This window comes from Giraffa tippelskirchi, chromosome 8, assembly GCF_054371585.1.
Source record: "Giraffa tippelskirchi isolate mGirTip1 chromosome 8, T2T-mGirTip1v1.2.pri, whole genome shotgun sequence".
Lineage (NCBI taxonomy): Eukaryota > Metazoa > Chordata > Mammalia > Artiodactyla > Giraffidae > Giraffa > Giraffa tippelskirchi.
Window position 1 is genome coordinate 115,352,799 of NC_137282.1, and position 25,864 is coordinate 115,378,662.

The 25,864-nt window shown below is 43.4% G+C and overlaps 1 protein-coding gene across 9 annotated transcripts in view; it reads right to left on the bottom strand.

The window, feature by feature from the left end:
• KCNIP1 (potassium voltage-gated channel interacting protein 1) overlaps positions 1 to 25,864 on the bottom strand; it is a 406,169-nt gene that overhangs the window by 27,306 nt on the left and 352,999 nt on the right. The window contains exon 1 of one of the 9 annotated variants that reach the window (XM_081520786.1): positions 2,130 to 2,280. The exons of the other annotated variants lie outside the window; for them this stretch is intronic. The gene's annotated coding sequence lies outside the window, so the exon portion shown is untranslated. Of the gene's footprint in view, positions 1 to 2,129; positions 2,281 to 25,864 lie in introns of those variants that run through there. 9 annotated transcript variants of the gene reach the window in all.

A 25,864-nucleotide genomic window follows, 5' to 3' on the forward strand; every position in this document is an offset into this window, starting at 1 on the left:
TAAGTTTAAAATTCTAGAATTATAAAGTATATTATCTAAAATTGATAATTAAATAGATCAATTTAACAGTAGGTTACACACAGATGAAGAGAAAATTAATGATTTGGTAGACAGGTCAAGAGAAAAATATACTCACTGACGCACAGAGAGAAAAAATGGAGACTAGAGGTAAAAGCACAAGACGTGATGAAAAATTCTAACATTTATAATTGGAGTCCTGAAAAAAAAAAGGAGATAAAGAATGATTCTGAGGCAATATTTAAAGAGATAAATAAATGAGAATTTTAAAAATGGATGTAATAAATCAAGCCACAGATTCAAGAAGTACTACAAACCTCAAGCAGATAAAAGCAAAGAAAACTACATCTAGAAACATCAGAGTAGAACTACTGAAACATAATACAAAGACAAATAAAAACTCTTCAATATAAGACAGCAAGCTTCCAGTTATAGCCAAACCCTAACTAAATGCTGCTTACAAGCATAAGGACAACAAAGGCAAAAGTAAACGTATGTAAAAGAATACAGCATGCAAACAGGAATCAAGAAATTCTGGCATGGCTATTTTAACATCAGATAAACTAAACTTTAAGGCAAGAGGCTTTGCTGGAGAGAAAGAGTTTTCAAAATGAAAGAGGCCATTCACTGGGAAGACATAGCAATCCTAAATTAGTATGCAATAATAATATAGCTTCAAAATACATATAAAGCAAAGGCTGACAGACCTAGAAGGAGAAATAGCAAGCTCACAATCAGAACTGGAGATTTAAAAACACCCTGGGAAGATCCCCTGGAGGAGGACACAGCAACCTACTCCAGTATTCTTGCCTGGAGAATCCCATGGACAGAGGAGCCTGGTTGGGTTATAGTTCATAGGGTCGCAAAGAGTTGGACATGACTGAAACGACTTAGCATGCATGCACACACAGTTTGTAATTGATGAAATAAAAGACCAGTAAGGGGATAGAAGATATGAACAATGCAATTAGCAGACTTGGTCTCATTGACATATGTAGATCCCTTTACCCAACAATCATAGAATATTACACATTCTTTCCAAGCGCGTATTGAACACTTACCAAAATGGACTGTTTCCTGGCTCTTAAAGCCAATCTCAAAAAATTCAAAGAATTGAAATTTTCAGAATGTTTTCTGTCCAAAGTGAAATTAAGAAATCAAGAGCTAAAAGAAAACAAAGAAATCTCCAAATGTTTGGACATCAAGCAACATGGTTTTAATGCCTAAGTGTCCCATGTATCAAAAGAAGAAGCATCATAGAAATTAGAAAGTATTTTGAACTAAGTGATAATGAAAACATGACATATCAAAACTTGTGGGATGCCGTTAAAACTGTACCCAGAGGGAAATTTAAAAAAGCATAACATACTCGAGCTGCAAATGATTTATGTGACAGGGTGCATAAAACTGAATGATGTGCTATCTCTTGTTATCATATTTTTAGTGTTTCCAATAATTCAATTTTAGTGTTGCCTAAGCTATGTTGGTTACTATAGAGACTATATTTGTGATGGCATGCTGGCATCTGAAAATGTAATTTTTTCTCTCCCCTAAACATGGTGTGTTGGTCTATTCTGGATAAGTTTAATAACATCTTTCGATTGACAAATTACCCCAATGTAATCAGGGGTGAAGATCCTCGTTGGTGCCTCTGTGTAGCCAAGGGGGAAACAAGTTCTATTTGACCCTTAAGTGTAATCCTGGAGGCTGAAATCCTTACAGCCAAGACTTAGAGGTGAGTCACAAGCTCAAGTGGACATTCACAGCAAACAACTCATCAGCTCTGAATTTTATAAACGTAAGGATGAGTCCCCGGAGTGCTGAGTTGAGACTTGATAAAGATTTTCTGAGTGTTCTAGATATTTTTTTCAGTCTTCTTGGTTCAATAAAACTCAAATCATGTTTTGCTCCAAGCATCTGTTCTCTTAATCTTGAAATCCTCCTGCCCCTTTTAAGCAAAATTGAATTTATGTATTTCTCATTCATTTATACCTCAGTCCTAAAAATGTTCTGGCAAAGGAGAGTCCTACCAAAAAAATATTTGAGTACTACTACTTTCATTAGATTGGAGGTTTTCTGGATGAAGTGTCTCAAAAATACATTTAGTGTACCTGAATTCTCTGACCTTTCTCCTCAAATGGGGGTGTTTTGGAAGGTGACCTTCAGATCAGCATACTAGGTGGAGTGTGTGGAAGGGAGTGTCAGATGTATACTGCAACTTCTTGCAGATGGTGGTGGTGGTAGAAATGAATTTTCAGGAAGGTAATGCATTATTTAAACTCCACGAAGTCACTACACAGATTGTGATGTAAGTCACAATTCTTTTGTGACTTCATTTTTCCACCAAGACTGAAAAAACAAAGAAACTTCTGGGAAAGGAGTGAGTCACCTAGATACCAGGGTTGACAGCAAGAAGGAGCCCTAACTGGTGTTTCAGGACAAGGAGCAAGGCCATAGACATTAGGGACTCTTGTGTCCTCTCATCTCCAAAGCAAACATTTCTGTCCAGCTTAGCCCCACCCAGGTTGCAGAGTAGAAATATATGTCAGGTTCACTGCAGCGTCTCAGCCACAGGCGAAAATCTCTAGATAATGTTTTAAGTGGACTTCTTTGTCTAGAAAAAGTGTCCCAGGATGAAACTTTGGATGATTTACTTATATAACTCCTGCAGTTCCTACAGCTCAAGGGGGCAATTAGTTATATCCTGCCATCATTTAGTAGTCAGGAAGCAGTGGGGAAACCTCCCACTATTTCTCCTTTAGTCTCAGCAGGACTTTGCTCTGAAGTTCCAGCACATGGAAACAGCCAGTTAATGAGCAGTGGTTGCTCTGCTTTGGGGAAAGAGGGCATACTACCCAGGATGAATGGGTCTAGAATATTTCTGCAGGAAATCAGAGGATTACATGGGTGGGATTTTGCTACTTGACTGAGAGGCTAAAATGATTTTTTTGCAAATGATGAGAAAAAAATAGTGTCTAGGGAGAAAAGATGCTCTTAGTATTCAGTTCAGTTCAGTCACTCAGTCGTGTCTGACTCCTCGCGACCCCATGAATCGCAGCACACCAGGCCTCCCTGTCCATCACCAACTCCCGGAGTTTACCCAAACCCATGTCCATTGAGTCAGTGATGCCATCCAACCATCTCATCCTCTGTCATCCCCTTCTCCTCCCACCCCTAATCCTTCCCAGCATCAGGGTCTTATCCAGTGAGTCAACTCTTCGCATCAGGTGGCAAAAGTATTGGAGTTTCAGCTTCAACATCAGTCCTTCCAATGAACACCCAGGACTGATCTCCTTTAGGATGGACTGGTTGGATCTCCTTGCAGTCCAAGGGACTCTCAAGAGTCTTCTCCAACACCACAGTTCAAAAGCATCAATTCTTCAGCACTCAGCTTTCTTTATAGTCCAACTCTCACATCCCTACATGACTACTGGAAAAACCATAGCCTTGACTAGACGGACCTTTGTTGACAAAGTAATGTCTCTGCTTTTTAATATGCTCTTAGTATTAAGATGGACAAATGAAGGTACAGAGAGAAGCTGAAGGAATGACTCAAAGAAAAAGTAAAATTGCCACCTGAACAAGACTTATCTCAGGTTGGCAAAGAATTTTCTCATCCATGGAAACTCATTGGATTAAGGTCAGGCTAAGGAGTCAATAGCCTGTCTTTCACTCTGCTTTTTGAGGAGTAGTTCACTGCCATCCAGATAACATGTCAACTTGCTGAGTGATGGTTTCCAAGCAGGGAACTTGAGGGAGTGGGGAGAAGCCTGCTTGATACCATTTTCCAATTTCTTGGTGTACATACCCCCATCATAGCCTAGTTCCGACTATTAACACGAAGTCACTGAATAAGGATTTGGGAAGCAAAGCCCATGATCTGACAGTATGACCTGACTCCATCACTTTATTACTGCTATTTTAGAAGAGCTGGTATATGCTTAACTATTCAAAATTAGTGTACTAAAGACCTGAAAACCAATTTAGTACTGGTGAAATACTCAGTTTCATAGTCAGTGTAGCCCTTGTAACCCAACTAAATAAACCCTTCCTTTTTTTTAATTGGAGTATAATTGCTTTATAATGTTGTGTTAGTTTCTGCTATACAAACAAAGTGAATCAGCTATATATGTATACATATAACCCTTTCTTTGTTAGTGGGAAAATAAACTCTTGTATACCATACAGAATAATCACAAGCAGGAAAATAATGGAGACTGGCCAAGTGAGCTTTTTCTGGAATTCAGTTTTAATGTATCCTCATATTAAGTGCCTCTCTCAGTGAGCTTAGAGAGCATGGCAATAGTTTTAGAATTGATCTAATAATCTCACTATCCCTAGGAGGTATGTGGTCATTAGACTAATTTGATACTCATCTTGTAGCTGTGAATCTAAATAGATAAGATATATAATGCTCTCTCTGCATACAGTAGGTGCACAAAAATGTTATTCCCACCTTCTAGTATATTAAGATTGCAATCTTAAGGGTCATTCTCAAGCACAGAATCCAAAATCATATCTGTTAGACTTTCTGGGTCATGATTACATTGTCTCTGATGGATCTCGTTAATTATGTGTGGTTCTCTTCACAATACAGGAAGATTTCTTGTTCTGTGATTTACTCTGTCAGAGAGTCATCCAGCTGCCAGTTCAAGTTGGATATTGACTAGCTAAAGTGAATATTATTATTCTATATTAACTGCAATGGACATAAGCAAACACAAGACACTGAATGAGCTGTGAAGCACTTCAGTCCGCAGACTGCCACGAAACAGGGCAGTTTCTGTGGGTGAGGACGCCAGACACGCAGCGCCTGGAGCGTGAGCAAGCAGACATAATGACTGGCGGTCACTGAGAAAATTCTCTGCCTCTCCTCCCCTGGAGTTATTACACAGCTCTGCCCTTAATAATCCAATAGTCACAGGGTGCATTGCGGTGGTCCACTTCTCAGCTGGAGGAGAGAATTGGATGTTACCCTCTCCTGGAACATGAGCTGCCAACTGCAAGGACTGCAGCCAGGTTGTCTGCCTGCCTGCCCAGAGGCAGGGAGAAGGCGGCAAGGTGTCATCTCCAGGACTCAGCTAAGAAGCCTCTTAACTGTGCACTTAATAAATGAAGCCTTGGCAGACACACCTTGAATTATTAATGAAGTTATTCAGCTTTGATTGTTTTCTTCTTTGGGGGAAAGGTTATTCACTCAAACGCCTTTGATTAGACTATATAATACATTACAACTGGACCTATTTTATGTGCAACTTTATGGTGATAATAGTTCTGTCTCATTTAGAAGCAAATCAGACATTATGAACTTCGTGATTTATTAATGTATTGATTTCTGTAAATGTCAGTGCATCTCACATCCCGTCAGAGAGCCTGAGAACAATCAGTGCAGGACCAATAAAAATGTGAAATGAAATCATCATGAAAAAAAGAGAAAGACTGCATGTTAAAAAGCCCTGCTGCCTCTCTGAAATGTTTCAGAATCCAGATCATTACCACGAAGGGACCCCTCCCTCGGAAGCACAGCCTGCATGAGACTGTCTGGGGCAGCTCTGTCCCATTTGTTTATTCTGTATCGACTGCAGTAAAACACAAAAGGTGAACAGTCAGACCTGGAGGGGCCCCCAGGAGCTTGTGCCCTGACTTTTTTTCCTGGAGAAGAAAATCGGATAAAGGGGTCCTTCTCCATTAGATTTGCCCGACTAAAATCCAGTACCTCCTTGCTGAATCTTCAGGACAAAGCTCAGACTCACCAGCTGGCATCGAAGGATCTATCCTAAAGGCCCAGTTTACCTTTCCAGAACAATTCCCCACATCTACATGACATGGGTCTTTTGCAATAGCTGTAGAGTCTACTGGTATGTGGACCCTTATCTCTGACAAAGCATGTGATCAGTTGACTCCAATTGCAGCCACTTTTGAAACCTGACTAAGAGCCATCTCCTCTTGCTACCTCCTCCTGGCAGCTCTCAAAGATCACCACATGAAAAGCTCTCTCTCTGTCCAAACTCCAAAAGCACTTACTACCTATTAACAATCACCCAGTGGGTATCAGAATCTATCTTTGGGTGTTTCATTGTGGGGTGAGGTGGAGTGGGGAAGGGAGACTGTGTCTTGTCTTTTTTTTTTTTCCTACCCCACTCCCTCCATGATGTCTACTTTGCACATAGTAGGTGCATAGTAAGTGCTCATCAGTGTATGCATGCATGCTAAGTTGCTTCAATCGTGTTAGATTCTTTGCGCCCACATGGACTGTAGCCCTCCAGGCTCCTCTATCCATGGGATTCTCCAGGCAAGAATACAGGAGTGAGTTACCGTGCTCTCCTCCAGGGGATCTTCCCAACCCAGGGATCAAACCCGTGTCTCTTATGTCTTCTGCATTGACAGGAGGGTTCTTTACCTCTAGCACCACCCGGGAAACCTCTAGTAAGTGCTCATTATTTGCTAAAAGTGTGTAGAACTATTAGGAGCTGAATGGGAATTACATTAGGAGTACCAAGACAGCAGCCAAGAGACTATCTGGAAAGCAGTTGGCTAATTTGGTGACTAATTCCGTCATTTAACAGTTTTGTTCAGAAATCACAATCTGGCAGTCCACAGGGTATAGCTGTTATCTCACTTCTTTCAGATGTGAATTTTGCCAATGTTGTTTTCACATGAAATATGGATTTGGTTTCATATTTTATGTGCAAACACATAGCGCAGCTGGCTGGAGCAGAGGCGCTGCTTGCTTCAGAGCAAGTGCACTCGAGTAAACCGCAGACTTCACCACTCCCTATTACCTCTCCAACACTGAGATCAAGGGGAGTTGTTGTCCATCATCACTCATTCACATTACCTGCCTGGGTCTGTGAGCCCTGTTTAACAGCCAGTCTTCTGCCACATGCCATGTTCTTCCAAGTGACTTTTGTGTGTTTTGTGATATTCTAGAAATGACTGAATTTCATTTTGGGGGGTTCTAAGCAACACAGAAAAACAAATGAGTGCCCTGTGATTACAAAATCTGTGTCTTCGTACAGATTTGGGCTGTGTACTAGGTGATGCTTCTGTGCTGCTCACATCACGTGTATCAAGAATGGGGTTGAGGGAGCTCCCTGGTGGCCTAGAGGTTAGGATTTGGCACTTTCACTGCAGAGGCTGGGGTTCAACTCCTTGTTGGGGAACCATCTTGCAAGCCACACAGCATGGTTGTAATACAAAAATAAATACATAAATATTTTTTAAAAAAGAATGGAGTTGACTTACAGGTTCTATTTCAGTACATTTCAGGCTTCTATTCTACAGAACACTCTTCAAATCACTTAGCTCTTGTGAGGTATGTTGTTATATTATTCCCATTTTACAGAGGAAAAAACTGTGGTTCAGAGAAGCAAGAGAAAATATTAATATTACCTTTTTATTAAGAGAAATGGAATCAGAGCTCTCATAAGACATCCCTGAGGTCACCAAGATGGTGAGTAGGAGAGCAAAGGCTGATCTCATCATCTGATTGACAGGTACTCCTGGCATAAGGGACCAGCCTCTGGGTCTCCCCTGGGCCCACTCCTGTGTCTTTGCAGTTGTTCCTCTGTCTCAGCAAATGAGGGGCTACATTCTTCTATTTAAGCTTCCCACACTCTCCGCACTGGAGCCCAGTCTGTGGCAGGAGGGGAGAAACCAAGCAGCTTCAGGGTTTTCCTCCTCCCCTTCTCTCCTGCCTCAGGCTCTCTGCCATCCATGTAGCATTTCCAGTTTTGCTTCCCTTTTCTCAGCAGGAGAGTGGCCTTCATGCTGGGTGACAAGTTGTAGAAGTCTCAGAGCATGAGTTACGGAGAGGTTCTTTTAGCCTCTGCCCTCTAACTTCATGGATAAGGCTCCTGGGCCCAGAGAGGGAACCAGACTTGTCCAAGGTCACACCCTGGATTCCTCAACAGCAGGATTAAACTCAGGTCAGCCCTTCTGGCAATTCAGGATTCTTTTCAAAGCGCTGTTTACTCCTTCAACAAATAATTACTGAGTGCCTACTGGAGGCCAGCCACTCTTCTGGGCACTGCGGATAAAGGTGGTGATGTGTCCTGTGAATGACGATATAGTAGGGTTACGGAGCTAGAGAGAAATGGGTTATGGCAGGCACTGTTTTAGACAGTGGTCAGGAAAAGCCCAATTAGGCATCAGTAAGTGGCGAATGATGGGGAGCTTTGCAGTCAAAATAGTCAAGCTTGAATCCCAGTCCTGCAGTTTAATAGCTGATCAGCCTGTTACCTCCAGTCTCCGAGACTCATAGTAAAACGGACACAGTAACATCCATCTCCCAGTCCGCTGGGACCACTGCAACGACGGCAGAGCAAATGCCTGGCTTGTTGAAGGCGCTCGGTGAAGCCCCCTCCTCACTTACTGCGGTGGGGCAGGGAGCTTAGCTTAATAGCAGGTGTTTTGCTCGGCCATGAATGGAGTGCAATCTACACGGAGCCCACATAACACTCCGTTAACCAGGATGGCCAGCTGGAAGACTCCTGTAGTTTAAGAAGGTGAGCAAGCCGGCATTAATTAGTCTGTGAATGCCTTAGTGGGTCACAGGACTCGGAAGCTATTTAATCCGAGGAGTGGTAGGTGGCAACTGCTAAGCTTGGAGGGATTCTTTGATAAAACTTTCTAGACTGGAGCTCTGGCTTGGAAATCCCAGCCCCTCTGAGAGAGATCTTATTCTCATCATTAGACATAAATCTCCAAGTGGCTTACTGAAAACCTTAAGTTGAATCATAGGAGTCTTTGAAAATTAAACCTCAAATACAAGCAACCCAAATAGCTTCCACTCATGCCTTCTCTGTGAAGTCTTCCCAGACCTCCCCACCTGATCTCAAGACCTGAAATGTTCTGTCTATAATGATCTCTTCTGTGGGATTATGGGGTGGGGACACTGGAAGAGGAGGCACACTTTTTCACTTTATAGTCTATGTTACCGGAGAAGGCAATGGCACCCCACTCCAGTACTCTTGCCTGGAAAATCCCATGGACGGAGGAGCCTGGTAGGCTGCAGTCCATGGGGTCCTGAAGAGTCGGACACAACTGAGCGACTTCACTTTCACTTTTCCCTTTCATGCACTGGAGAAGGAAATGGCAACCCACTCCAGTGTTCTTGCTTGGAGAATTCCAGGGTTGGCAGAGCCTGGTGGGCTGCCGTCTATGGGGTTGCACAGAGTCGGACATGAATGAAGCGACTTAGCAGCAGCAGCAGCAGTCTATGTTACTGTTTGAAATATTTCTTTAAGCTATATGTATGTGCTGCTTTTATAATTTTAATGTTTTGGTTGAAAACACTACATTTTGAGTAGATAATGGTAAATAGACGCCATTTGTTTCGTCAGGAAACTGGCTAAGTCCAGTCTACTGTAGTTGTTCTAGTTGTATTTGTTGTGATGTTGGTTTTGTGTAAGCAAACTTTTTTTGAACAAAGCGTGATATTTTGATGATCATTAGTGCTTGTCACGAACTATTTCTGGTTCTTCTTCCAAGCACTTATTGCTCTTTTCAGTTCAGTTCAGTTCAGTCACTCAGTTGTGTCCGACTCTTTGCGACCCCATGGACCACAGCACACCAGGCCTCTCTGTCCATCACCAACTCCCAGAGCTTGCTCAAACTCATGTCCATTGAGTCGGTGATGCCATCCAACCATCTCATCCTCTGTCATCCCCTTCTCCTTTCACCTTCAATCTTTCCCAGCATCAGAGTCTTTTCCAATGAGTCAGTTCTTCACATCAGGTGACCAAAGTATTGGAGTTTCAGCTTCAGCATCAGTCCTTCCAATGAATGTTTAGGACTGATTTCCTTTAGGATGGACTGGTTGGATCTCCTTGCTGTCCAAGGGACTCTCAAGAGTCTTCTCCAACACCACAGATCAAAAGCATCAAGTCTTTGGTGCTCAGCTTTCCTGCTCCTTTTGAGAAAGCTAATTTTTAGGTAGGTTGTTAAGAAGTCCAGGGTCGCTGATGAGAAGGAAAAGGAGAGAAGGGGGAGGAGGGGAAGGAAGAGAAAGGGGCCTGGGGATCTCAGGGAGGATAAAAGGACAAAAGCTTTTTTCTACATTGCTTTGATTTAGTATAACAATGTATCTTGCTCGAGGACCTGTTTATCCTTAATAAGAACCTTCTGACTAATCTTATTATCTTAAGATTTATGTTGTGGGAGTAGGTCTGGTAAGACCTTTCAACTGTTAGTTCTAATCTTGTTAATTTAAGATGTTTGTTGGGGGAGTGGGTCGGGTAAAAGTGTATAAGGCCTTGATAAGACTATCGAGGGAGGCACTCCCCGCCCCCCTGCTGATGTCTATGTCAGAAGCTTTCTCTGTCTTCTTTTCATACTTTAATAAAACTCTGCTACACTAAAGCTCTTGAGTGATCAAGCCTGGTCCCTGCAAAGCTAAATCTTTGGAGATCAGGAATCTAGCTATCACTTTGAGGTTAGGTGTGATCATGTGACCTGTGCTGGCCAATCATGTGTGAACAGGAGTGACACCGCTTTCCAGGGTGGAGGTAGAGATTAAGCGAATAATTTCGGAATTATAACTGAGCAGAGTGCTATGGGGGAAAGGTATGGGATGCCATAGGAACTTAAACTGTAAGACTGAGCCGTGACCACAGGGCTTCTCTGTGGCAATCCAGAAGGACAAGAAGGGAATGGCCAAGTGGAGGGTGAGGACAGAGGGAGGGAACAGCCTCTCTCCAGGGACTCTGCAGTGAGAAGGGAGGCCTCCTCTAGGAGATGAAAGAAAGCCCATCATTATGTCTGCAGGCTGCTGCTGCTGCTGCTAAGTCGCTTCAGTCGTGTCCAACTCTGTGCGACCCCAAAGACGGCAGCCCACCAGGCTCCGCCGTCCCTAGGATTCTCCAGGCAAGAATACTGGAGTGGGTTGCCGTTTCCTTCTCCAATGCATGAAAGGGAAAAGTGAAAGTGAAGTCACTCAGTCGTCCGACTCTTAGCGACCCCATGGACTGTAGCCTACCAGGCTCCTCCATCCATGGGATTTTCCAGGCAAGAGTACTGGAGTGGGGTGACATTGCCTTCTCCTCTGCAGGCTGGGACATGGTGAATAAGGGACAGAGATGTGTGAGGAAGGCATGGACCATATTGTGCTGGGCTTGGGGCCTGCATTAACAGTTTTAGAAGTGGCAAACAGCGAATAAAGTACAGTATAGAGAATTTTAGTTTTTGAGAAGCCAGTGAAGAGTTATAAGTTATAACATTCATCACCTAATGAGGGCTGATGTTAATCGTAAGAGAACCAGGACATCCTTAGCTCCTCCCCAACTTGCTGGGACTTAGTGGAGAACGGCTTTGCAGAGCAGTTCTCTGTCTGGTGGCTTCGCATCCTTCCTGTCCTTATTGGCTCTTTGCAACAGATAGCCTCTGTTAACCAATCAGGCCGGAGAATTTAGACTTGGTCTCAGCTCTCTATAAGTGAGAGAAAAGGAAGAAAGTCTGTTTCTCCCTATTAGTTAATAATACCTACCATTTGAGATATTAAAGTTTCAGCTGGAATGCCAAGGAGTCTGGTTGTCTCTATTTAGAATTCCAAAGGCTGAGTCAGGCTTGGCTGGAGACCTGAATCCATGGCATCAAGAATATTATAAAACTGGGGAAAATCTCTTAGGACTAAGACTTTTTGTAGTTAACCAGAAAATTCCTTCTTTATTCTTATTTTATTTAGCCCATAACTCTGAAGGGGGAAACAGGTCCTGATAATTGTAATTAAAAGGAAGAGATTAAATAATGCAAAGAGCTTCCCTGGTGGCTTAGTCAGTAAAGAATCTGCCTGCAATTTGGGAGACCTGGGTTCGATCCCTGGGTTGGGAAGATCCCCTGAGGAGGGCATGGCAACCCACTGCAGTATTCTTGCCTGGAGAATTCCATGGACAGAGGACCCTGGTGGGATGGCAAAGAGTCAGACATGATTGAGTGACTAACACTAGAGGGCTAAGAAGCAATGAGACCAGGATCAAGGATGCAGGTAACCTTGTACATACTTCAGATCATTTCTCAGAAATATTCCTAGAAGGGGATAAAAGTAGGCCTCATAAAATAGGAAATTTCTGTCTATCTATCTATATGTTTATTTCTAAGCTAGCATACATAAAATTTTTAGCAGTGGTTATCTAAGAAGGTTGAGGTTGGATGGCTGTTAAATGCATATGTTTTAAACTTTCTGTAATAAGTAAGTACAAATTTCTAGAAAGAAGAAATCCATGAAGGTTATTTTTAAGTCAACTTACAGAACAAATGTGGAACACCTTGGAAGCTTTGGTAGGGAATGGGCAGGTGAGGATGGAGCCCCTCAGACTTGGGGAACTTTGTGTGACCTTGGTGACATGTTATATTCATCAACCTCAGTTTCAACACTGGGAAACAGTAAGAACAATCTCTACTTGTTAGGGCTCCTGTGAGATTTCAATGAGTTAATGAATGAAGATGCAACTGGCATGGAGTACAGGTTCAATAGGTGATAAACAGTTCCTGATAACTATTCCCTGACTTATAAAGAAAAAAGACAGTCTGGCTAGAGGCAGAGGAGGAGGCATTTCTCAATATCAGGGGTTGGGAGTGGGGCCCAGAGGGTCTTCCTTTGGTCAGAGCAATAGCTGATGTTTCAGAAGTGTTTCCTAGGTACCAGGCCAGCATCTAGTGCTTCATGTACATTATTTCATGTAACCTTTCCCAAACCCTGTGAGCTCTACATTGCTACCCTTTTAAAGACAAAGAACTTGAGACCCAGAGATGTAAGGTCATCGGCCCAAGACCACACAGTTAGTAAATGACAGACCTGAGACTCAAACCCAGGTCTGCTTGAATGCCAAGATCTATGTTGTTAACTGCTACATTATATTGCATGAGCCTTCTAACCACATGCAGCTGGATTAAAATTCCAACTTTGTCACTTGAATGTGATCTAACTCATGTGTCATGGTCCTTGTGGGGATTCAATGTGACAAGGCGTGTGAAAAACCTGTATCTGGTACCCAGCGGTGCTTGTCATGTAGTGGCTCCCTTGGTCCCACATCTGGGCCGCCAAGAGGACATTCCCACAGCTTTTTTTGTCTTCTGAGGAAGTTTCTCAAAGCTATGCTGCTGAAAAAGCAATTTTTTTTTCTGTAGCTATGTGGATAGATTTTTAATATTTAATTAGAGAGACCTTCAGCTTGGAGAGAGGGCAGGACTTGTTATTAAATCCCCGCTGCTTCGTCTCCTTCACTTGCCCGTGGGATTATTCATTCATTTCCAGTCACACAATTTAATATTGCAACAGCTAATGGGGAGATGTTGATAATTTGTAAAACTGGTTGGTCCCGAGGGCACTAGAGAAGCTCCACGCCTGGGCCTGATGTGGGGGCTGGAGCAGATTCTCTGGAGAGAGGGCTTCCAAGAGCTTCTTGTTTATTATCTGCAAACATTCATGAGTGCCTTCTGAGATGCCCTGTTGGGGATAAGTGAAGATTAGAATGTTCACTGTACATTTGCATCCTCAAGGAGTTAGGACCCTGGGACACCTGAATGCATTAAGGGTTTTTGTGGTAAAATTTGTATCCAGGGTTTGTTTTAATCAGGTACCTTAATACACTGGAGAAGGAAATGACAACCCACTCCAGTATTTTTGCCTGGGAAATCCCATGAACAGAGGAGCTTGGCAGGCTACAGTCCATGGGGTTTCAAGAGTCGGACATGACTTAGTGACTAAACCATTACCATCACCTTAAGGGGCTTCCCTTGTGGCTCAGCAGGTAAAGAATCCACTTGCAATGTGGGAGATCTGGGTTTGATCCCTGGGTTGGGAAGATCCCCTGGAGAAGGGAAAGGCTACCCACTCCAGTATTCTGGCCTGGAGAATTCCACGGACTGTATAGACCATGGGATAGCAAAGAGTCAGACACAGCTGAGTGACTCACCACCTTAAGACACACAGATGTGAAAATGACTGTCATGAAGGAAGAAGTTTATACTCACAGATCCTTGGATATAGGAGGCATAGTACACCAATGCAGGGCCACACAGGGAGCACCAAGGTTGGCAGGAGGCAGAGACAGACGAGAGGGGAGGAGGCATGGCCCAAAGCCTTTTTGGGGATTTTGTGGGAAAGAGTGGGCAAGGCAGGATGGATATGATGAGCAATCTTAGGATTGGAAAGTTTGAATAATGTGGCAGCTCTGGACTACAGGGGTGGTCCCTAGTCACCTGGTACCTGGTCCTGGGATGATTTAGGGTAGAGTCAGTATTGGCGTGGTGTGTGAGAGTTAGATAAAGGAGATGATTGCATTTGGGCTCATTTGCTATCCTTAGGAATTAGCTAGCTGGGTTGGGGGAGGGGTGGAGTTTCTCCAGGATAAAGGCCCCAAATGCCAGAGCATCAAGAATATAGGAAATAGGGACTTCCCTGGTGGCCCGGTGGTTAAGAATCTGCCTTGCAATGCAGGGGATGCAGGTTTGATCCCTGTTTGGGGAACTAAGACCCCGCATGCCATGGAGCACCTAAGCCCGAACACGACAACCTAAGCCTGCATGTTCTGGAGCCTAAAAGCCCAGGAGTCAGTGCGCTGTGACAAAGATCCCACATGCCACAGCTAAGATCCAACCATCCAAGTAAATAAATAAATATTTTTTTAAAAGAATGATGAAATATAGTCAATGGAGTTTTGTTCTGTAATCAGACAGACATGGGTTTAAAAATGCCTACTTTGACACTTCCTAGGTGGGGCATCAATAACAAACATCCCTGGGACTCATTTCACATCCTCAGTATCTCCTCTGAGGACAAGTGCAAGGACTGTGCCTCCTGTTTCTAGGAGTCTGTGAGTATAAACTTCTTTCTTCATGACAGTCATTTTCACGTCTGTGTGGATTAAAGGACCTAATTACAACAAACCCTGGGAATGACCTTTACCACAACAGTCATTCTAGAGTGCATAATTATGGAGTATCTTTGACAGGCAGTATGATTACATCGGTGGACAAAAGCAGATATGGTTCTTATTCCCAGTGAAGTTACAGTTTGTGCATGGGAGACATAACTTCAGAATCACAGAAGACACACATATAAAATTATCACTGAGAAGTTCTGGAAGGGGGAGCGGCTATCTGATGCTATGGGAGGAAGTGGCAGGGGTTGTGGTGGAATGTAGGCAGTCAGGGAAGATTTCCTGAAGGAGTGATCAGTTCAGTTCAGTCGCTCAGTCATGTCCAACTCTTTGTGACCCCATGGACTGCAGTACGCCAGGCTTCCCTATCCATCACCATCTCCCACAGCTTACTCAAACTCATGTCCATTGAGTCAGTGATGCCATCCAGCCATCTCATCCTCTGTCATCCCCTTCTCCTCCCGCCTTCAATCTTTCCCAGCATCAGGGTCTTTTCCAATGAGTCAGTTCTTCACATCAGGTGGCCAAAGTATTGGAGTTTCAGCTTCAGCATCAGACCTTCCTATGAATATTCAGGACTGATTTCCTTTAGGATTGACTGGTTGAATCTCCTTGCAGTCTAAGAGACTTTCAAAAGTCTTCTCCAACACCACAGTTCAAAAGCATCATTTCCTTGGCACTCAGCTTTCTTTATAGTCCAACTCTCACATCCATACATGACTACTGGAAAAACCATAGCTTTGACTAGACGAACTTTTGTTGACAAAGTAATGTCTCTGCTTTTTAATATACTGTCTAGGTTGGTCATAGCTTTTCTTCCAAAGAGCAAGCGTCTTTTAATTTTATGGCTGCAGTCACCATCTGCAGTGATTTTGGAAATGAAGGCGTGATAGTGGACATGAAATCTAAAGAGATGGGAGCTCATTCGGTGGGAAGAAAGCTGTGTGTGTGTCTACGTGTGATTCTAGGAGGGGAAGATGGGGTGGAGCTTTTCAGGAGCCTCTTATATACAGGCCCTGGGGAAGGAGACAACCAGGTGTCCAGAGGAACCACGTCTGAATACATCCTTTAATGGCTCCCATTGCCCGAAGGAGAAAGGCCACGCTCTTGAACGAGGCAGTCAAGGGCCTTTCTGACCCGCTCCCTGCTCAGCTCTCAGGCCTCCTCTGCTGCTTCACTCGTGCCCACTGTCACCCTATTACACGCAGACTCACTCTCTAGAAGTTCTTGCTGTTCCCCCAACATGATTTCCTGGGTGACATTTTCATAGCTTTGCATGTGCTCCTGCCCCCATCTGGTGCCTGATTTCCTTCTCTCTCTCGGCTGGGTTATTTCCTGGGTCTCCTTCAAACCTACCCCATTGCGTGGCACACCCACAAGGACACTATTTAGACTGCAGCATGAGTGGTGCTTGCTGGAGTTGTGCAGCTCTTCAAAAGATGTCACTGCAAGAGCTACTTCCTCTGAAATGGAAGTTGTTCTGTCTCCCCCAGACAGCATCAGTATAAGATCTCACTCTTTGCAGCATCTATCATATGGCATGGTAAATACAGAAAGGCTTTTCTGTCTGTCTTGATCATGGGCTCCTTGAGGGTATGGCAAGTTCAGGCGCTCACTTACCAAATACACAATATGTTGAGCTCCTATTCTGGGTCAATTACCATCCCAGGCACCAGCAACATGGTCACAAATGCTCTGTTCAGCAGGACTGACACATTAAACAAAGAATCACTTGAATGCATAATTACACAATTATTTCTGTGAAGGAAAAGAGTGGGGATAGCATGAGTCAGAAAGACCAGAAGGAGTCAGTTTAAGTTAGGGGAAGGAGCATCTGCAGACACGTAAGCTGAAGTGTAAAGGTGAGAAAGAGTGGTAGAAGAGTTTCAGGGAGAGGGAATAGCGTGTGCAAGGATTATGAGATGAGAATGAGCTTGGCCTTTTGAGGAAGTAAGTGGAAGCCAAATGGTGGAGCAGAATGATGGAAGGAGGAAGTGGTATCAAATAAGAACACAGTTGGTCAAGTTAGCCAACTTCAGGATATTATCTTAAAAGCAGGGAAGGCAGAGGTATCAAGTTTGTAACTGCCCCTAGACTGACCTAAACTTCAAAGCTTTTGCACAGCAAAGGAAACGATCAACAAAACAAAAATAAAACCTACTGAATGGGAAAAAATATTTGCAAATGATATGACTGGTAAGAGATAAATATCCAACATATATAAACAGCTCATACAACTCAATGTCAAAAAAATGAACAACTTGATTAAAAAATGGGCAAAGGAACTGAATAGACCTTTTTCCAAAGAGGAAATGCAGATGACCAACAGACACATGAAAAGAGGCTCAACACTGCTAATCATCAGGGAAATGCAAACCAAAACCACAATGAGACATCACCTCACACTGTCAGAGGGCTATCATCAAAAGAAAACAAATAATAAATTGTTGGCAAGGATGTGGAGAAAAGGGAATCCTTGTATACTGTTGGTGGGACTGAAAATTGGTACAGTCACTATGGAAAACAATATGGAAGTTACTCAAAAAACTACAAGCAGAACTAACTATGACCCAGTAATTCAACTTCTGGTGCTGGTGCTAAGTCGCTTCAGTGGTGTCCGACTCTGTGCGACCCCATAGATGGCAGCCCACTAGGCTCCGCCATCCCTGGGATTCTCCAGGCAAGAACACTGGAATGGGTTGCCATTTCCCTCTCCAATGCATGAAAGTGAAAAGTGAAAGAAGTCACTCAGTCAAGTCTGACTCTTCGCGACCCCGTGGACTGCAGCCTACCAGGCTCCTCCATCCATGGGATTTTCCAGGCAAGAGTACTGGAGTAGGATGCCATTGCTCAAATTCTGGACATATATCCAAAAAAGCAAAAAAGTAACCTCAAAACAAAAAACTAATTCAAAAAGATATATGGACCCTAAAATTCATAGCAGCGTTATTTACAATTGCCAAGATATGGAAGAAACTTGTGTCCATCGACAAATGAATGGATCAAGAAGATGTCATATACATACACTCCCCCTAACTCAGTTCAGTTCAGTTCAGTAGCTCAGTCGTGTCCGACTCTTTGCGACCCCATGAATTGCAGCACGCCAGGCCTCTCTGTCCATCACCAACTCCCAGAGTCTACCCAAACCCATGTCCATCGAGTCGGTGATGCCATCCAACCATCTCAACCTCTGTCATCCCCTTCTCCTCCTGCCCCCAATCCTACCCAGCATTAGGTAAGTTGGGTCAACCCTTCGCATGAGGTGGCCAAACTATTGGAGTTTCAGCTTCAACATCAGACCTTCCAATGAACACCCAGGATTGATCTCTTTTAGGATGGATTGATTGGATCTCCTTGCAGTCCAAGGGACTCTCAAGAGTCTTCTCTAACACCACAGTTCAAAAGCATCAATTCTTCGGCGCTCAGCTTTCTTCACCGTCCAACTCTCACATCCATACATGACCACTGGAAAAACCATAGCCTTGACTAGACGGACTTCTGTTGGCAAAGTAATGTCTCTGCTTTTAAATATGCTATCTAGGTTGGCCATAACCTTCCTTCCAAGGAGTAAGCGTCTTTTAATTTCATGGCCGCAGTCACCCTCAGCAGTGATTCTGGAGCCCAAAAAAATAAAATCTGACACTGTTTTCACTGTTTCCCCATCTATTTCCCATGAAGTGATGGGACCAGATGCCATGATCTTAGTTTTCTGAACGTTGAGCTTTAAGCCAACTTTTTCACTCTCCTCTTTCACTTTCATCAAGAGGCTCTTTAGTTCTTCTTCACTTTCTGACATAAGGGTGGTGTCATCCGCATATCTGAGGTTATTGATATTTCTCCCGGCAATCTTGATTCCAGCTTGTGTTTCTTCCAGCCCAGCGTTTCTCATGATGTACTCTGCATATAAGTTAAATAAGCAGGGTGACAATATACAGCCTTGACGTACTCCTTTTCCTATTTGGAACCAGTCTGTTGTCCCATGTCCAGTTCTAACTGTTGCTTCCTGACCTGCATACAGGTTTCTCAAGAGACAGGTCAGATGGTCTGTATTCCCATCTCTTTCAGAATTTTCCACAGTTTATTGTGATCCACACAGTCAAAGGCTTTGGCATAGTCAATAAAGCAGAAATAGATGTTTTTCTGGTACTCTCTTGCTTTTTCGATGATCCAGCGGATATTGGCAATTTGATCTCTGATTCCTCTGCCTTTTCTAAAACCAGCTTGAACATCTGGAAGTTCACGGTTCACGTATTGCTGAAGCCTGGCTTGGAGAATTTTGAGCATTACTTTACTAGCATATGAGATGAGTGCAATTGTGCGGTAGTTTGAGCATTCTTTGGCATTGCCTTTCTTTGGGATTGGAACGAAAACTGACCTCTTCCAGTCCTGTGACCACTGCTGAGTTTTCCAAATTTGCTTGCATATCGAGTGCAGCACTTTCACAGCATCACCTTTGAGGATTTGAAATAGCTCAACTGGAATTCCATCACCTCCACTAGCTTTGTTCGTAGTGATGCTTTCTAAGGCCCACTTGACTTCACATTCCAGGATGTCTGGCTCTAGGTGAGTGATCACACCATCGTGATTATCTGGGTCGTGAAGATCTTTTTTGTGCAGTTCTTCTGTGTATTCTTGCCACCTCTTCTTAATATCTTCTGCTTCTGTTAGGTCCATACCATTTCTGTCCTTTATCGAGCCCATCTTTGCATGAAATGTTCCTTTGGTATCTCTAATTTTCTTGAAGAGATCTCTAGTGTTTCCCAATCTGTTGTTTTCCTCTATTTCTTTGTATTGATCGCTGAGGAAGGCTTTCTTATCTCTCCTTGCTATTCTTTGGAACTCTGCATTCAGATGGGAATATCTTTCCTTTTCTCCTTTGCTTTTCACTTCTCTTCTCTTCCCAGCTATCTATAAGGCCTCCTCAGGCAGCCATTTTGCTTTTTTGCATTTCTTTTCCATGGGGATTGTCTTGATCCTTGTCTCCTGTATGATGTCACGAACCTCTGTCCATAGTTCATCAGGCACTCTGTCTATCAGGTGTAGTCCCTTAAATCTATTTGTCACTTCCACTGTATACTCATAAGGATTTGATTTAGGTCATACCTGAATGGACTAGTGGTTTTCCCTACTTTCTTCAATTTAAGTCTGAATTTGGCAATAAGGAGTTCATGATCTGAGCCACAGTCTGCTCCTGGTCTTGTTTTTGCCCCCCTAACTACTTAGCCATAAAAAATAACAAAAATTTTCCATTTGCATCAATATGGGTGGACTTGGAGAGCATTATACTAAATGAAATGTCAAACAGAGACATACAAATACTATATGACATCATATATATGTGGACTCTATAAAAGACAGCAAACTGGGTGAATATAGCAAAAATGAAGTAGCTTCACAGATGTAAAGAACAAACTAGTGGTTACCAGTGAGGAGGGAGGAGGGACAATATATAAGTGGGGAAGTGGGAGATACAAATTATTGGGTGTAAGATAAGCTACAAGGATGCATTGTACACCATGGAAAATAGAGTCAATATTTTATATTTATCGTACATGGAGTATAGCCTTTAAAAATCATATAAACATTGCCCCAAACCAGAAATTCACCTAAATATTCATCAACAATAAACAGCAAATTGTTAGTATAGTCACACAAAAATGCTACACAGTGATGTGAATAAATTAACTACAGCAGCATCCAACAGTATGAATGGAGTGCAAAACCAAGTAAAATTAACCTGTGCTTTTAGAAGCCAGGATAGTAGTTCTCCTTGAAGAGCAGGGACTGGAGTGGAGCAAGTAAGGGCTTCTGGGAAGCTGAAATTGTCTTTCCCTTGTTTTTTGGAAAAAATTATAGGTGTTGGTTGCATGGGTTTCTGGTGCATATTTCAATAAAAGTTTTTTTTTTTTTTCCTTCTAAATCTGTTTGTTTGTTTTTCAAGTTGCAGAAGAAAGACCTGCTAGGAGAGTGCTGTAACTGGATGAGAGATGATGTAGACTTTGAAGGAGACCCATGAGAAAGTGATTTTCAATCTCTCTGTCTGAGGAAACCACCAGACTTGCTGATGTAGTAGACAGGGTGTGAGGGAAAAGGATGGGGAGGTGACAAGGAAGATTTTCCAGGCTTGAGTAATTGGATGGGTGATGGGATCATGTTGTACAGTGGGGAAAGGCCGGGAGGGAGTTGTCACATTTCTCTCTGTACCCCTCGGCCCAGCAAGGGTCTCTTACAGAGCGTGAGTTTGGTTAATGGACGTTTACCTTTGATTCGTAACCTAATGATCAGGGGTTTCCCAGGTGGCTCGGTGGTAAAGAGTCCACCTGCCAGTGTAGGAGACATAGGTTCAATCTCTGGGGTGAGAAGATCCCTTGGAGAAGTGAATGACAACCCACTCCAGTATTCTTGAAAATACTGGAAAACCCCGTATTCTAGGAAACCCCATAAACAGTGGAGTTTGGTGGGCTACAGTCTATGGGGTTGCAAAGAGGTCACTAGGGCTTGGTTATCTGAGCAAACTTCAGGAGACAGTGAAGGACAGGGGAGCCTGGCTGCAGTCCATGGGGTCACAAAGAGTCAGACATGACTTAGTGACTGAATAACAATTAGTAATTCAGTGACAAAGGTGGAATTTGAACTATGTTTTTTAATGTTGCCACACTACTTCTGTCTGATCTGGGGATCGTGTGTCTTAGTGGGAGATGGAGGATGTTCTCCATTTCAGCCTCTATGATGACAGGAGGGAGTCCTGATGCTCAGAAAGTGCTTGGAGATCTCCAAAAGAGAACAGCTCTCAGGTTGTGTTTTGCCCTACTTAAAAAAAATTTACTCATAATGTCTCTTTATAGGATAATAAAAATAAGCCACACGTCTCAGGCTTATTAAAATATACAACTTTTTACTTTGAGACAGCATGGCTATCTTAAATTTTGAATCATATTATTCAACATTGTAAGGCAAAATGTATCATATATTATTAATTTATTTTTAAATAGACATCTTTCTTATAGATTAGCATTCTAATTACTTCTGAAAAAGCGGGCAGCAGGAAAGCGGTGGTTCCAATTAGAATCGTCCTGAAGATAAATTGAGGTCGCTGGCTGAGAACACTTCAGCCTTTTCCCCATCTGGGAACAAGACCATCTGTCATCCTGGAGGGGCCAGGCTGGGATTCTTATTTGTGCTAGATCTGCCCCAAGTGTTGGAGGTTCTCCCCAGGAGTGAACTGGGGTGCTTCCAGCCATAGATCCTGCAAAGGCACCATCCAAGGCTGCACGATGAAGGTGAAAGCCATCAAGACAGAGCTGCCTCCGATCTGCCTCTTGCTGCATCTCTCCTTCTGGTCAGTGGCCCTTTCTAAGCACCCGCTTCCCCCCAGGCACACACAGACTTTCTGTTTTGCTGATTCCTCCCCCAAGCAAACACCAAAGCTTCCCTGTGGCACCCAGGAGGGCAGCTTATGTGATGACAGGAGAATTTATGGGTCTTTCAAATGTTTCACGTGACTGTAAAATCTCAGCATTTACAATTTGGATGAAACTCAATCATGTCCATTCATATCAGGACGTGTTGATTGAGAGCCTTCTGAGGTCAGTTCAGTTCAGTTGCTCAGTCGTGTCCGACTCTTTGTGACCCCATGGACTGCAGCACGCCAGGCTTCCCTGTCCATCACAGACTCCTGGAGATTGCTCAAACTCATGTCCATCTGAGGTTAGATGTTCGGATCTGTATAGCTGGAGAAGTGGAAACAGGTGGATGCTGCCCCCAGGGAGTGTGGCTAGAATTCCATATCTGTCATTTACTAGTTGTGTGGCTTCTGCAATTAGGTCGCCAGCCCAATGGCATTTCTTTGTATGTGACGGACCCTCGCTTTTCAGGTTCTTCCCAAGGACACCCAGGACACAGCGCATAGTAGGTGTGCAGTGCTTGTGGCTCCTTTCCTTCCCCCTCCGGTCTATTCCTGTGTGAGGTGGCATGACAAACTGAGCTCTGGGTCACCACGCCTGGGAGCCACTCTGGACTGCAACGCACACTGTCCGGGAGGGCTGGCCTGACCCCGGGAGCCAGCTCAGGGCAGAGAACATGAAAACACACTCTTGACCCCTGGTTCAGTGTTCTCTGCAGGGCTGGACATTTCCATTCTCTGGGTTTCAATTCCTCCACAGTGGAGAGAGGGGGTGGGGAAACAGGGGCGCTGGGTTTCCACCTGCTAGCCTTGGGCAGTTCTCTCTATGTTGTTAGTTATTCATCAATTATGGATCTAATCTCCAGAAACTTCTCTAAAGTCACCTTGAACCTGTGCTATCTTCAATTTATATTCAATTTCCTCTTGAGATACCAAGTTTCATTAAGTTTATTGGCTTTGGGTAAGTCAAATTCCTTCTAATCAGTCCTAGTTTACTTCTTTTAATCTAATTTTAGTATGTTTAGGATTTGCTCGACATTTATTTTTTTTAATGTATAAGCATGTCCATGCTCTCCATATTCAGATTTTAAGGATGAGAAGATTTACATAAAAGAGCTTAATGAATCTCTACTACGTAAATTAATGAATTCCTACTATATGTAAGGATATGCTAAGTGCTTTCACATTTGTTAATCTCCTTTTATCTTCCCAGCAATCATGGGAGGTAATATTCATATCCCCAGTTTGCCATTGGCCAAACTAAGTCTCAGAAAGCTTAAATGACTCTCCCAGGGTCCCAGAGAAAGTAAATGCTTGCAATGAGATGTAGAACTGGAGCTCTCTCTCTATAATCTGGTCCTATCACTTCATGGCAAATAGATGGGGAAACAATGGAAACAGTGACAGACTTTATTTTCTTGGGCTCCAAAATCACTACAGAAGTGTTGGCAGCCATGAAATTAGAAGTTGCTCACTTCTTAGAAGAAAAGCTATGACCAACCAAGACAGCATATTAAAAAGCAGAGACATTACTTTGCCAACAAAGACATTGCTTTGCCAACAAAGCAGAGACATTACTTTGCCAGTCAAAGCTTTGGTTTTTCCAGTAGTCATGTATGGATGTGAGAGTTGGACTATAAAGAAAGCTGAGAGCCGAAGAACTGATGCTTTTGAACTGTGGTGTTGGAGAAGACTCTTGAGAGTCTCTTAGACTGCAAGGAGATTCAACTGGTGAATCCTAAAGGAAATCAGTCCTGAATATTCATTGGAAGGACTGATGCTGAAGCTGAAACTCCAATACTTTGGCCACCTGATGTGAAGAACTGACTCATTGGAAAAGACCCTGATGCTGGGAAAGATTGAAGGCGGGAGGAGAAGGGGACGACAGAGGATGAGATGGCTGGATGGCATCACTGACTCTATGGACATGAGTTTGAGCAAGTGCCAGGAGATGGTGATGGACGGGGAAGCCTGGCGTGCTGCAGTCCATGGGGTCACAAAGAGTCGGACGTGACTGAACTGAACTGAACTGCTTACACAATGTTGCAATGTTGCCCTCCAGCTTCTTTCTGCCTTCCTTTTCCTTCTCACTCTTTATATATTGAGAGATGGAAGTGATTATTCCTGGAGTTGCTCAGCATTGATTCTTGCTTCTCCAGACATGGAGGATTTTTTTTCTTGAAGCTTCACTGTCTTGTCTGAAAAGGACTGGAAACTCGAGAGCAGGGTTCCTCTGGGGCTCCCGTCTAGCAGCCTGCTTCATTTCTGTTGCACTTGGCTTATGTGGTATCTTAGGATAAAGCTGTCACTGCTACAGCTTAATGCAGACCTGGCTGAACAGCAGCACATGCATTTAATAGCATGTATGTTTAATTGCGTCTGGCCAATGAATGCATTGCATGTTTGTGGATCTTTACTTAGGTGGTTCTTGGGGAAAATTGAGGGCATGTATATCAAGCAATTTTTGAATTATGTCTCTATTAGAATCTGTGAATGTCTCCCCAGGGGAGCCAGGAAAACTCTATTAGCTGAGCAGTTTAAAACAGGATTGGAGGAAGCAGTAGGGGAATATCCCATAGGGAACAATAATTACAAACAGCACTTCCATGTAAACAGGTCTTAATGTGCTTTCTATATTAAATTCCTGAGAGTGAGACTCTGGGGTGGTATCTCAGCACCCCCTCCAGGACCACACCCCTGAAGTGCTGGAAACTGAGGCAGAAGACTCAGTGGGCCCTGCTGGCTTCCCCAGCACTGGAAGCCTCTCAGACCTTGACAATGCTGAGCTGTAGGCAACAGGACAATAATGGCATTGTTGTGTGACCTTGAGGAAGTGACCTTGGGCAAGTCACTTCCTCCCCTTGGGCCCTTAACATTTTAGCACTGAGCCAAATGCTTTCATACAATTCATTCCAATTAATTCTTACAACAGCCTTTAAGGTGAGTTATATTACCCCATTTTACAGACTGGGAGTTAAGTACCCCACCCAAAGTCATTAGTCAGCAGATGGCAGAACTGGGGTTTAAATTCTGGCCTCTGACTCCAACTTGAAGGTTATTTCCACAAGACCAGATTGTTTTATGCTCTTTAGGGAGTTGTCCAGCTAAATATTCTATGAAATCTATCTTTTTGGTACCAGAAGCTTGGTGATCTCACCTTGGCTTTTGCAAAACTCTCTCTAAATAAAACTCATTTACAGTCTGGCAGCCATGAAAACAGATATATCACTCACTACTTTTGTATTTTATTTATGACTGCTGCTGGTTCCAGTGTTCTAGGGGTTATGGCTGGGGCCAATGCACCCATAAAACATCCGAACCGATGGTTGGTTGTCATAGTGATGGTATGTAGGGAAATGCTGTGGTCCTGGTGTAACCAGGAAGGGTTAATTTGGAATTTATGCTGGATCTGCTTCTGTGACTTGAACCCTCATCTGGCCACTTTTGTAAGCATACATAATGGCCTGCCTTGGGGATATAACTTGAGCCATCCACCTGTGAAGCACTGTAAGGAAGTGAAACTGACAGGTCCCCCTGCCTGAGGCCATTCTAGGGGACATTTGCA